The sequence below is a fragment of the Salvia hispanica genome, chromosome 2, assembly GCF_029641045.1.
Source record: "Salvia hispanica isolate PSC_SH4W2 chromosome 2, Shi_PSC_v1, whole genome shotgun sequence".
In the NCBI taxonomy this organism is placed as follows: domain Eukaryota; kingdom Viridiplantae; phylum Streptophyta; class Magnoliopsida; order Lamiales; family Lamiaceae; genus Salvia; species Salvia hispanica.
In genome coordinates this window covers 61,687,161-61,698,998 of record NC_142693.1, presented here as the reverse complement: position 1 = coordinate 61,698,998, position 11,838 = coordinate 61,687,161, and the positions used below count along the sequence as shown (strand labels likewise).

General features: G+C 37.3%; 1 pseudogene; it reads right to left on the bottom strand.

The window, feature by feature from the left end:
• Window positions 1-1,011: 1,011 nt before the first annotated feature.
• LOC125198125 (mitochondrial import inner membrane translocase subunit TIM17-2 pseudogene) lies at window positions 1,012-1,702 on the bottom strand (annotated as a pseudogene).
• Window positions 1,703-11,838: the final 10,136 nt, after the last annotated feature.

The following is an 11,838-nucleotide window of genomic DNA, read 5'->3' as shown; positions in this document are numbered from 1 at the left end:
ACTTAGAGCCAAGAAACATTTTGACGAATATATATTTTGCATTAACGTTCGAGCTAAAATCACTGTAAACATATGATAATTGTCTTGAGCTATGTAAATCATATACTTCATATACTACTATAAAGGAAAGTGCAAAGTTTTTTGTGGATTAGTCGGCAGAATAAATCAGGAAACTAAGACAACGATAATCTCTTAACAAAATTGGGGCAACATGCCCTAAATTTCCCTGCAGTAGGATCACAATCATGTCTTAAAACTTTCAGGCAACTATGGCAACTACAAGAATCTAATTCACGAAGCAAAGAGTGTCGAGTTCCTTAGACGAAAGGCTCATTCTAAATCCATACTATAAAACGCCTATGAAGAGGCAACAATAGTCAATACCAACAAAAAACTGGGGAGGAGCTTTTATTATCACCAATCTCCAAACTCGCGTATATCTCAATGTTGAAACCTGGTTGCCATCAGCAGATAGTCCTACAAAATCATAAAAGACAATCAAGATATATCGCAATAGCACCATACTATGAATAGTACTCCCTCCGTCCCGGTTAAGATGACACATTGCTTAGCCGGCACGGGATTTTAGGAGTTATTGGTTAAAGTGTTTAATTGGAGAGAGAGAAGGTAGGTGTAGGTATTAAAGTAGAGAGATGAAGATAGATGGATATTTTAATAGGAGTGAGAAAAAGTGGTTGAGTGTATTAATTGGAGAGAGAAAGTTACTAAAAAAGGAAATGTGTCATCTTAGTTGGGACAAACTAAAAAGTAAAATTTGTCATCTTAAGCTGTCATCTTAAGCGGGACGGAGGGAGTACATAATTGCCATGTTTAAAACAGTGTCAACAAAAACTTAAAAACTACTTTGTCTACAAGTTCAGTATTTGAGATGCCAATCATAAATTCATAATTAATGCAACAATGCAAGATCAGAGCCAAGTACCAACCAATTAACAATTTCACACTATAGATGCTAAAGTAAAATGACACGTAATATCTCACTAACCAGATGGTCCTCTCTTCATTTGTACTCGAATGATGGAGGAGTTGGAGCATCAAAGCTCTCTAAGACCTTTGTCTTGCTTCCATCACTAGAAGTTGTCTCCTCCTTTCCGCCAAAAAGGCCTCCAAACCATGAAGAAGATGATGATGGCGACGAAGAAGAAGATCCTGCGTCCATTCTCTCAACATTTACTGAAGGTTGACCAGGCATTTGCCCCATGGGGTGTCCAGGCATACCAGCCATATTCGGAACAGGGTCTTCCATCGGAGGGAAGTTCTGTTGTGCACTCATAACTTTGTTTAACATTATCCCAGCTCCTTCGATCAAAGTAAGTAAAACACCACCAAACAATGCTGACCGTGAAGCAGCACCCATTCCCTGACGCATCTGCAGAAAACCGCCAGTTGCTGCACCTGCTATGATCGAGTTCCAAGGATCCTCTTTCTGCCTCATGTAGACCATTGTGCAGTCGAAGGTAGAAAAGAGCCCACCCCATACTGCAAAACTACCACCAACACGAGGAGCATTCATGCGGACTGCTTGAGTACCCCCAATCAAACGCTCACCTTTAGGTGAGTTATAGAGTCCTTTCAAGAAATGGAAAGCTCCACCACCAACAGCACCCATCCCAAAAGCTCCACCTACGTCATCAACGATACGGTCTGGGCAAGGTTCTCTAGATGTTTCCGGGGTGCCTGTGAGTCAAAGTTGGTAGGAAGTGAGCCAACGGATCTTGTAGGAGATCAAAGGTAGGCAAATTAACTATTGTCTGAACTTGTTCCAAGGTATTCGGATGATCACAATCGGCTCCCTTATAAACAACAGAAGAATTAGAGAAATTGATTTGAAATCAATTTGGATGCTGAATTAACTATGTCATTATTCTGGACACACATTCAAATTTGTCAAAATATACTTCTTAAATTACTTTCTGCCAAAAATGTAAGGCAGAATTGAGCAAGCACTGCCAAAAAGGCATCACTAATTTGATACATGTGATAATCAGAACAAATACAATACCATGAATAGATTACAATTTGGTTTAGTAGAAGTAACATTCCAAAATCAAATTTTAGAAAGTTATTTTATGATGTACTATCAATTATCATCAGTTCATAACAACTCTATTTTACACCATCTGAAATTATGCTATTATTTTACTTATTTGCTTGTGAAGGGGGGTGGAAAGTATTGACAAACAAAAGAAACTTCTAACAAAGCTTTTGTGAAGATTTGACAAACTAAACGGTTCCCATGTGATTATGAGCTCTGCTAAACCACTTTGCCTGACTGTGCTACTCATAATTACAAATTCTGCCTCCTCCTTCCAAACAGTATCCCAAAATCACACATTGAGCTTTCTATTCTTTTTAGTCCCACAATAATATATTTCGTTTTTAAAAAGTTTTCCCAATTTATTACCCTTATATAACAACTTATTTACAACTTATACCAGCATTAAACACTACTCCTCCGTCCCAAGATAAGTGAGTCGTGTATTCCTTTTCGGGGATGTCCCACTATAAATGAGTTATTTCTCTTTTTAGCAAAAAAACATCTCTTTCTTTATTCTTTATCTACTTTATGCTCTCTTTACTATTCTATTTTTTTTCTCCCATACTTTACTCTCTCTGCTTTTAACTCTTCAAATGTCAATTCCTTAAATCTCATACCCAAAAGAATTGCTTCATTTATCTTGGGACGAACGGAGTACTAATAATGTGGGTCTCACTATCCACTAACATTATTTTAACTACTATTTTCCTTTATCAATTTTATCTCAATTCTAGTGTCATATCAGTTGTCCATATTTAAGGGACGGAGAGAGTATTAAATAAAGAAAGACGACTACTCACTCGTATGTCATCTTGTCAAGAGGCATTCTCACAATCCACTGAGCTACTTTCGTCAGAGTATTCGGATTCAATTAGTACTTTGTTTTCTTGATGATTTAATTTTCTCCAATCCTGGTAGTAAAAATTTGAATCAATGGCCTTTTTAGAATCTAATACATTAGATTTTTGCTTATTTGTACTATATATTTTTATATTCATAGATTTTGCTTGTGGCATGCGACTGTATAAATTTCGTGAATTCATATCTTCGTATATCAATTAATACCACGGATACCGAACCTTAACCTTGCTTGCGCGAGCAGTGCCGATAGAAGGAAACAAATGTGTACTTAAACACATTCATGCCCATTAAATATACGACAAATAAAAAATGTGGAGTAACTGTAAATTGAAGATTTAGTATGCATTTGGATGAGAAGAGATAACCAACATGTTGGTGAACTGTGCGAAAAAATACACATAACAAGTTGGCGCAGAATCGTCGTCTACGGTAACCGGAACAGTGACCGAGATTCCACCAATACGTAACGAATTGCTAGAGGGAGAAGAGAGGGAAGGAGAGGAAGTAAATTGCATTAATTCATTCACATAAACTCCAAATACAATAGTGATCAGCTTATATAGCTTCTCATGCGGAAAATAACAACTCAACGACCTAACTAACTCGGATCCACGCCACATGCGCGTATGGTGATATCAGTTCACACGATTCACGTGTTGCATGCACCCATGCAGCACTTTATTTCACTCCATCTTTGCGCTTATTCTTCGTTTGTTCCTTTCTCGCACCACAAGTCTTCTAGATTTTGCAAAGGTATGTGGTCACGGTTGCGAGGATGAAGAATTCTTGTCCGGTCGTACAACGAGGGCAACTCGGGAGAGGAGTTTATTGGTCGATTCCTTCAATCGGTTGATAGTAGTATGGTGCTCACTCATCCGGTGTAAGTACCGTTCCCAGATGATATTGTACACACATATGAATAACATGATGCCTAGTGACACAACCACCACTATGATAATAAGAACAACAAGTGATTGTGTTTCCAAATTGGGAGAGACGACCATTAAAGAAGCTCCATAGCTGAGTGAAATAGATGCGAGCGATACCCACATTGCAAACAAGGAGATGAGCAGGAAAAGAATGCATCCGGATGGCTGTCGGGTTGTGACGAGGAAGATTGTTATGATTGATGAAACGAAGGCCGTGTTGTTAGCACGAACAAACTGTTTGTATAATTTGGGATGCGTAGATGTCCTCACTGCATCGCCGGCCTTGTGTGTTGTCGTGTTTTCCTGCCACACCCCGCCAGGGGGACTAATGGCGGCCTGGAATGCCATTGCGGCTATCAGGCCGACCACCACCATTGTCATGTCGTTCAGGTCAGGGAACACCTTGGAAATTTTTTGGGTTGGCGAAATCTTCAAAAGTAATACCGCTTCTGAATAGCTACTACTTGTGTGTGGGCTCTCGGTCAAGATTTGCAGTGCTGTTTTGCCCAAGGAATTCCGTGTCTGCTTCTTTATTTTTGAATCCCCCACCAAGTATTTGATTGTCTGAGATTTTAATACAGTGTTACTTCTCTTTATAACCAAAATCAGCACATGTAATCTTTTTACTTTATTCTCATTGACACTCCCTTCGTTCCTTGTTAATAGAGGCATTTCTTTTCGGTACGGAGTTTAAGAATGGTGTGTTAAATGGATGGTGAAAAAAGTAAGAGAGAATAAAGTAAAAGAGATGAAGAAATAATAAAATTAAAAAAAATTACTTTTTGCAAAAATGACTCAAATAACTTGAAACTTCCAAAATATAAAAATGAGAACAGAGGGAGCATGAGATTTTGATATCTTTTAACTTATTTGTTTTATTTTCGTAACTCAATAGATATTTATACAGTACTGTACTATTTTTTTTCTTAAATTATGCAGTACCAAAATAAAAAAACCCTCAGTTGCAGTGGTGCGAATATAAGACACTATAAGACGGGATGTTCTTATTTTGTGAATTATTGCTCCTTAAATAATTTTTCGTCTATAAGAAGTAGTCTTGTTTTTCTCTTTCCTATTTTGGTCAAACTACTAAAATTAATTCATATTCACTTGTGCTCAGTTTTTCTCTCTAATTAGGCTGGTCTTATTTTTCACTTACAAAACTTTAGTCATTTTCCTTCTTTATTTCAGTAATTTTGCATAAAAATTTATACCACCATTCATTACCAAAGCTATTTTTCATAAACAAATAGAGTAACACTTAAAATGAAATAAATAAATAAAATAAAAAGTTATTAGATGGTTACCTCAAGTTGTTTGCACCTCACCGCCAAATGCAAGATTGTCTCGCCATCATCATCCTTTGCACACAAAAGCTCCCCCACCGTTTTCACCAAAACCTTCAAAGCCTCTAGTTGACCGTGTTTGATGCACAAGTGCAACACGGTCTCTCTGCGATGCACCCTCTCCAAAACAGGAGATAAGTAGCTTTGAAGCAGCTCCTCCAAAATCTTGACATGCCCATGGATGGCTGCAATATGAACCGGGTTCAGACCATGACAGTCTCGCCACCAGAGTGTCTCGTGGGCCATAAACAACAATTTGAGGCTACTTCAACACTCCCTTGTTCTGCTGCAATGTGAAGTGGTGTCGAATTTTGTGAGTCTAAATCCCGAGCTAGCTGCCGGTGGGATCTCAGCACCTCAACGATGTTTTCTTGCCCATACATCGCTGCTATGTGTAGAACATTTCGTGAACGTGCAAATGAAACTTCACCGACAATATTCAGATCTTCTCCTCATTTTGAACTTCGTGTGTCTAATTTATTTTGCATGAGAGCATCTCCAATGCCGGCTAGCCGATTCGCGTCGCTAGCCGGTCGGCTAGCCGAACCATTGGAGTAGGCCAGCGGAAATCGGCCAAAATTTCGGCGTGGGCGATGGCGTGGTGCTGGCCGCCATTGTGGCGTGCCGATCGGCCAACGATCGGCCAGCGCTATTTTTTAATTTTTTTTTTTTTTTTTTTTAAAAATTTTTGAAAAACTATATAAACGCGATTTTCTCTATCTCTAAATTTCTGTACAAGAGCAACATCTAGCGATGGACAACAACAACTAGCCCAATACAAAATTAAGACCTAAAACAGAAACATGTCATACTAACATTTTTTAATGTATTTTTTTAATAAATTAGTGAGGAGTAGAGTGGGGTGGTGGCTCGTGTGTGGAAGCCCGGATTTTTTTTTATTATGTAATTTTTTTGATTTTTAGTTAATGTACTTTTTTTATTTAAATAAAATTAATGAATTTTCCCGTATATGTCTCGTAAATTTAATTCGATAATTTAATCGTAATTTTAATTTCGTAAATGTAGTATATTTTGAATTATTTTTACTGCGGCTGACCTAAATCTGACGTGGCAGGTGGATTTTTAGTGCTACTGACGTGGCAGTGAGAGAGAGTGGCTGGCCTATGACTGGCCTATTTGCATTGGAGATGCTATGAGTTTTTGTTTTAGTAAATGTGCTTTCTTGACTTCTTGTGTCCTTTGGTCAAAACATTGCACACAAAATTTGGTAGCAGAGTACAAGTTTGATACGTCTTCGACAATTTACATTTTAAAAAAGAGTGATTCGGATTTTTATCATGGAAAAAAAAAATTAACAAAAGAACTGAGTTTCAATGGAATCATGTCTGATGAGAGCATCTGAAAGAGACGATTTATTTAATTCTATTACTTACAAAACTTATAAGTCTAATAACAGACCATTGTTGTTTTAAAAGTTAAACTTATTCCATATACTCCCTTCGTCCCAAGGAAGATGACTCCTTCTTGGGATGACATGGGATTTTATGCATGCTAATTTTAAAGTGTTTAAAAATGGAGAGAGAAAGTTGTTGAGTGTTTAAAAGTAGGAGAGATGAATATAGTAAGAGAGATGAAAGGTTGTTGATGTTTAAAAGTATGAGAGATGAATAAAGTAAGAGAGATGAATAAAGTATGAGAGACATATAAGGTTGTGTTGTTGTTTTCCTTGGTTGTTGATTCCACTATTAATGTTATTTACAAAGAAGTTTTCCAAAATTTATGAACTATTGGTGTGTTATTGTTTTCCTTGGTTTTACTTCCCGACATAAGAATATTTGTTTTTTGTTGAGCTATTCTAACTAACTCATATTCTTTGATCCGTAGTCACACATCTCCTATTTGTCATTTCTTTTATTTTATATTAAGAGCATTCCCAGTGGAGATGGACTTCCCATGGCCTTCCCGACGGACTTCCCAAAAACACCTTCTACCACATCATAAGGACCTCCCATAGCCTTCTCAGCACTGCCACGTCATAAGGACTTCCCACTGCACAATGGCAGACATCCCATAGCCTTCCCGCGCGGACTTCCTACAATTAAAAAAATTCACAAATTCACCAAATTAAACAATTTACGGAATTAATAAACAATATACAGTATTAAAATTTTGGCACAATTACGGAGAAAATGCAACTACTTTATTTTTTAAAAAAAGTACATAATTATTAAAAAAAAAACATAACCAACAAAGAAAAAAAACTACCCCAAGCTTCGACAAATGCCCCTCGTCTCATTCCCCGTCATTAGTCTCGTCCTCCCCGCCGCCGGTGGTGTAAACATCGGGCAGGGGTGGCAGCCTCAGATTTCTCCTCATTGTGTCGATCTCATCCTTCAACATCCGCGTGTACATGGGATCCGTCGCTGCATGCCACTTCTCCGTTGTTTCGATCATGAACTGCGTCATCTGCAGTTCAGCGAGATTGCTCAGCTCCGGAGTGATTGTGAAGGAGCTTCCGAGTGGACCTCTTGCAAGGCGCTGGAACTTCCCCTAGCCATCCGTTGCACGGTCTTTTGCCCAATCGGGCGATGGCGGCGGGAAGACGATTGAGGTGTCGGGAACTCTGCCTCGGCTTCGGGGAGTTCGTGGGAACCGGCACTGCTGCTGTACCCGCCAGATGCGTTGATCTTCGTCCGCTTTGGCCACCCAGTTTCAACACCCTCCATAAACTTGGGGGAATTCTCCACCTCAAGATAAACCTCTTAATATATGAACTCCCCGAACCCCTTCTCACTGTCGGGGTACTGCTGGTGAGACAAAAGCTTCACATCTTTGGAGGTCATGCCGCTGGTTGCCGACCGAAGGTTCTTTTGGTAGAGGACGGCAAATCGGCTGAGTTGCTTCTTCAGCCGCTCCCACTGTTTCCGGCACTACTCTGCACAGTGAGCCTTCCCGTCGGCCGGTTTCCATTCGAGGTAGCTTTGGCTAATGCGGTACCACATTCTGTCGATGACCTGGTTGGACGAGACGTATGGATCCTCGACTACACTGATCCATGCCTTTGCCAGCGCGACACACTCCTGAATGCTCCAGACGGTCCTCTTTCTCCTGCCGCATTCATCCTCCCCCGCCCCACCATCGGTCACTGCACGCGAGCTAGTGGCCTTACTCTTCCCCTCCCTTCGCGTCCTCGCCGGTGGCGCTGCTGGCTGCATGGCTGGTGACGTCCGCGGAGATATCCCCAAATCATCAAAAGAGAACAGCTCGGAGTTCGGGAACTGAGTCTCCAGGGTAGTACGAGTCTCCAGCGAAGTATGGACGACCGAATCGCTGCACAATAAATCCATATAGGGACGATAGACATTGTCCCCATGTATAGTGGATCCCTGATTATCTGATTTATTTGTTGTGCATTAAACAGCGCACGCTTCCGCTGCCAGTCCCTTCATGATGTGCCTCAAACGACATAGTTTTACATTAGCTTCGTTCACTATTAATAACACTATTATTGTTAATCCCTTACTTTCCTCTTTATTCTTTACAATATGGAACATTTTTTTTCAACTTTTACTACTACTATTGTTGTTGTCTTATGCCGTATACAACCATTTACACCAAACTCAAACTCATTTTTGAGTTTAGATCACACCAAAAAGTAATTATACTCCAATCATTTACACCAAACTCAAACCCAAAAAAATTTTCATATCTATACATTTTCAATTATACCTCCATACTTATTTAATTTACATATTAATCCCACAATATTTTAAGAATAATTTCTACAAATTAAATAATTAAACAAAATTTTCTTATTAATATATTTTATATTAAATATACGTTATATTTAAGAAAAATTAGCCTACTTTTACATTTATTAATTACTACTTGCAAAAGAAACAAAATTTATTTTATTTATCAAATAAGAGCCATAAGCTCCACCTCAAAGCTTGACGATGCATCCACTGGAACACAGAAGGCCCGCAAAAGACCTCCATCAGTACCAAGAACAAGTCCTCCCTCTCCCGCCTCCAATGTCGCCGAAGAGAAGACACCATCTGTATTCAGCTTCACCCAAGGGGCATCGGGTGGATGCCATAGGACACACAGAACACGTTGTCTTGGAGAAGAGGGCATGAAATCCACCGACATCGAGCAACCCCTCCAGTGTATCAGAGTGATCTTGCCGGCCAGTACGAACGTATGCACGTGATGAGTAACCTGTCAAATGATATGAGTATGATGGAAAGGACGACCACGGTGCTTGCAGCCGTTCCTCTCCGTCCAAAGAAACCAATCAATCAAACAAGGAACAATAAAACTAATATGCACTGCGGGAGCCCTAGAGAAAGAGGACATCCGCCAGTGACCTAGTCTAAGTGCAATATCAGTGTGCGTGTGGATCGGTGTGTGCGAGGAAGGGAACCAGGCATCGAAATACTCCCACACAGAGATCGCCGACTGACTCGAAAGAAAGACATGACTAAAAGACTCAAAAGAAGGGAACCGACAACACTGACACCTAGATGCTAACTCAATACCCCGATGCTGCAACTTCTCATCCACCGGCAGCCTACCATACAATAACCTCCAAACGAAGATCGAGATGGTGGGGGTCATCCCCTCATTCCAAATCAGCCCCAAAATCTTATATTTCGGTAGTCTCGTCCGGATGCTCTCCCAGGCTGAAGTCACAGAGAACTCGCCATGATTGTCTCACAATAGCTTGCTAATCCTAGTATTTAAATATTTTTCAATAAAAAAGTGTTTGCAAAATCAAAAAAAAGTTATATGTAAAAAATATGGCAGGCTAATTACATTAATACTATTCTAACCGTCCCAACTAAATTGAGACAGAACTTTTGGGCACGAAAATTAAGAAATTGTGTTGAAAAGTAAGAGAGACGGATAAAGTAGGAAAGATAAAGAGAGATTAAAGTAGATAGTGGAATAAAGTAATAGTGATTTGATGTTTTATTTTTTGTTAAAAAGAAAATGACTCAATTTAGTTTGGACATCCCAAAAAGGAATACTACGGAGGGAGTCCAAGATCAAAAGATGGCCGGCTGTTTAAACATCTCAAAATAATAATAAGAACTGATATACAATATCTCAATTTTTTTTGCAGTAGCTACTCTTATTTGGTGTTTACTCTAAATTTACTATTGTTTCATTAAAAATCTCAAAAAAGAGTTTGGGTATGGTGTATAGTTGGAGGTAGTCTTATGAACTTCTTTCACTAAATTTATTTTCTTAAAGAAAAACTAATTTATCAAATTTTATTGAGGCATTTAAGAAATTTAATTTTTTAAAGAAAAATTAAATACGTATTTAATTGAGAATAATTGTTAATCTGTATTTTTATGCAATTATATCTTATATTCTTTTAATGGATGGAGACACGTCTAATAGCAACACCTCATGATAAAAAAAAAGACCATTACACTGATAGTCCCTAAACTTATCAAAAAATGCATTAATAGTCCTTAAAAAAAATTTATAGCCTATTTGGTTCCTAAAAAATACATTTTTGGTACCTGTCTGTCTATTATACCCCTCTGCATTCGAAAAATCTCCTAAATGCCACGGGGGGCATTTTCGACATCTGAAAAATATAGTTTTGGTACCTCTTTAATCATGCAATTATTTTGGACATACATAAAAGCAACTTTTACAAGAAAAAATATTTTCTTTTGAATTAATTCACTTAAAATTTTTTTAAATAATTACTTGAATAACGTATAGATTAACCTTTATAATGAAAAAAATATTATAGTTCACTTTAATATTTTAGTAAAAAACTGTTACTGGCAAGAGTTCGCTTTAATTTACGTTAGATATAATTCACTTAAATTTTAATTATTATATTTAAAAAATATTTTTCACTTAAGTATAGTAACATTTAAATATTTAAGAAAAAATTTTAAATAAATATTTCTATAATTCACTATAATATTTTTTCTTCTAAAATTTAAAAAATTTATATACAATTTTTAAGTAAAAGTCACAAAGAATTTTCTATAATTCACTTTAATATTTTTATTAAAAATATTACTATTGAATATAATTTTTTCTTCGCAAACATGCAAATTAAGCTGTATAATAAATAATATTTAATTTTAAAAATAAAAAAAAAATTAAAATATTTGGTTTCTTATTTAAATTTTTTAAATCATAAAGCATCAAATATTATTTAAATGAAAGTATAATTGAGTTTATAAATGATGGAAGAAAAAATGAAAAAAATTAAAAGGGGAGTAGAAAGGTCCTAAATGCCTCAGAACTTTAAATATTCACACTAGTGGTGCCTATGGTTACTTTAGTCTTATCGTACCAAAAATGATATAAAAATATTTTTGGGGCTATTGGTGCATTTTTTGACAAGATCGGGGACTATTAGTTTAGTTCACTCTAAAAAAAAATTTGACACCACATGTGTGCTTCAATTGTATTTTCTATTTAGGATATACTACTATAATGACAACAGTTAATTGGGTATTACTCCCTTCATCTTCTCCAGATTAGCAAGTCATAATTCTTTAAGCAAAAAAATCATCCCTCTTATTTTATCCATTTTTTTATTCCCATTTTACCTCTTTACTTTTTTCTTTCATACTTTGCTCTTTCTACGTTAACTATTTAAATATCAATCCCGTAAATTTCGTGCCTAAAGGAAAAAGCT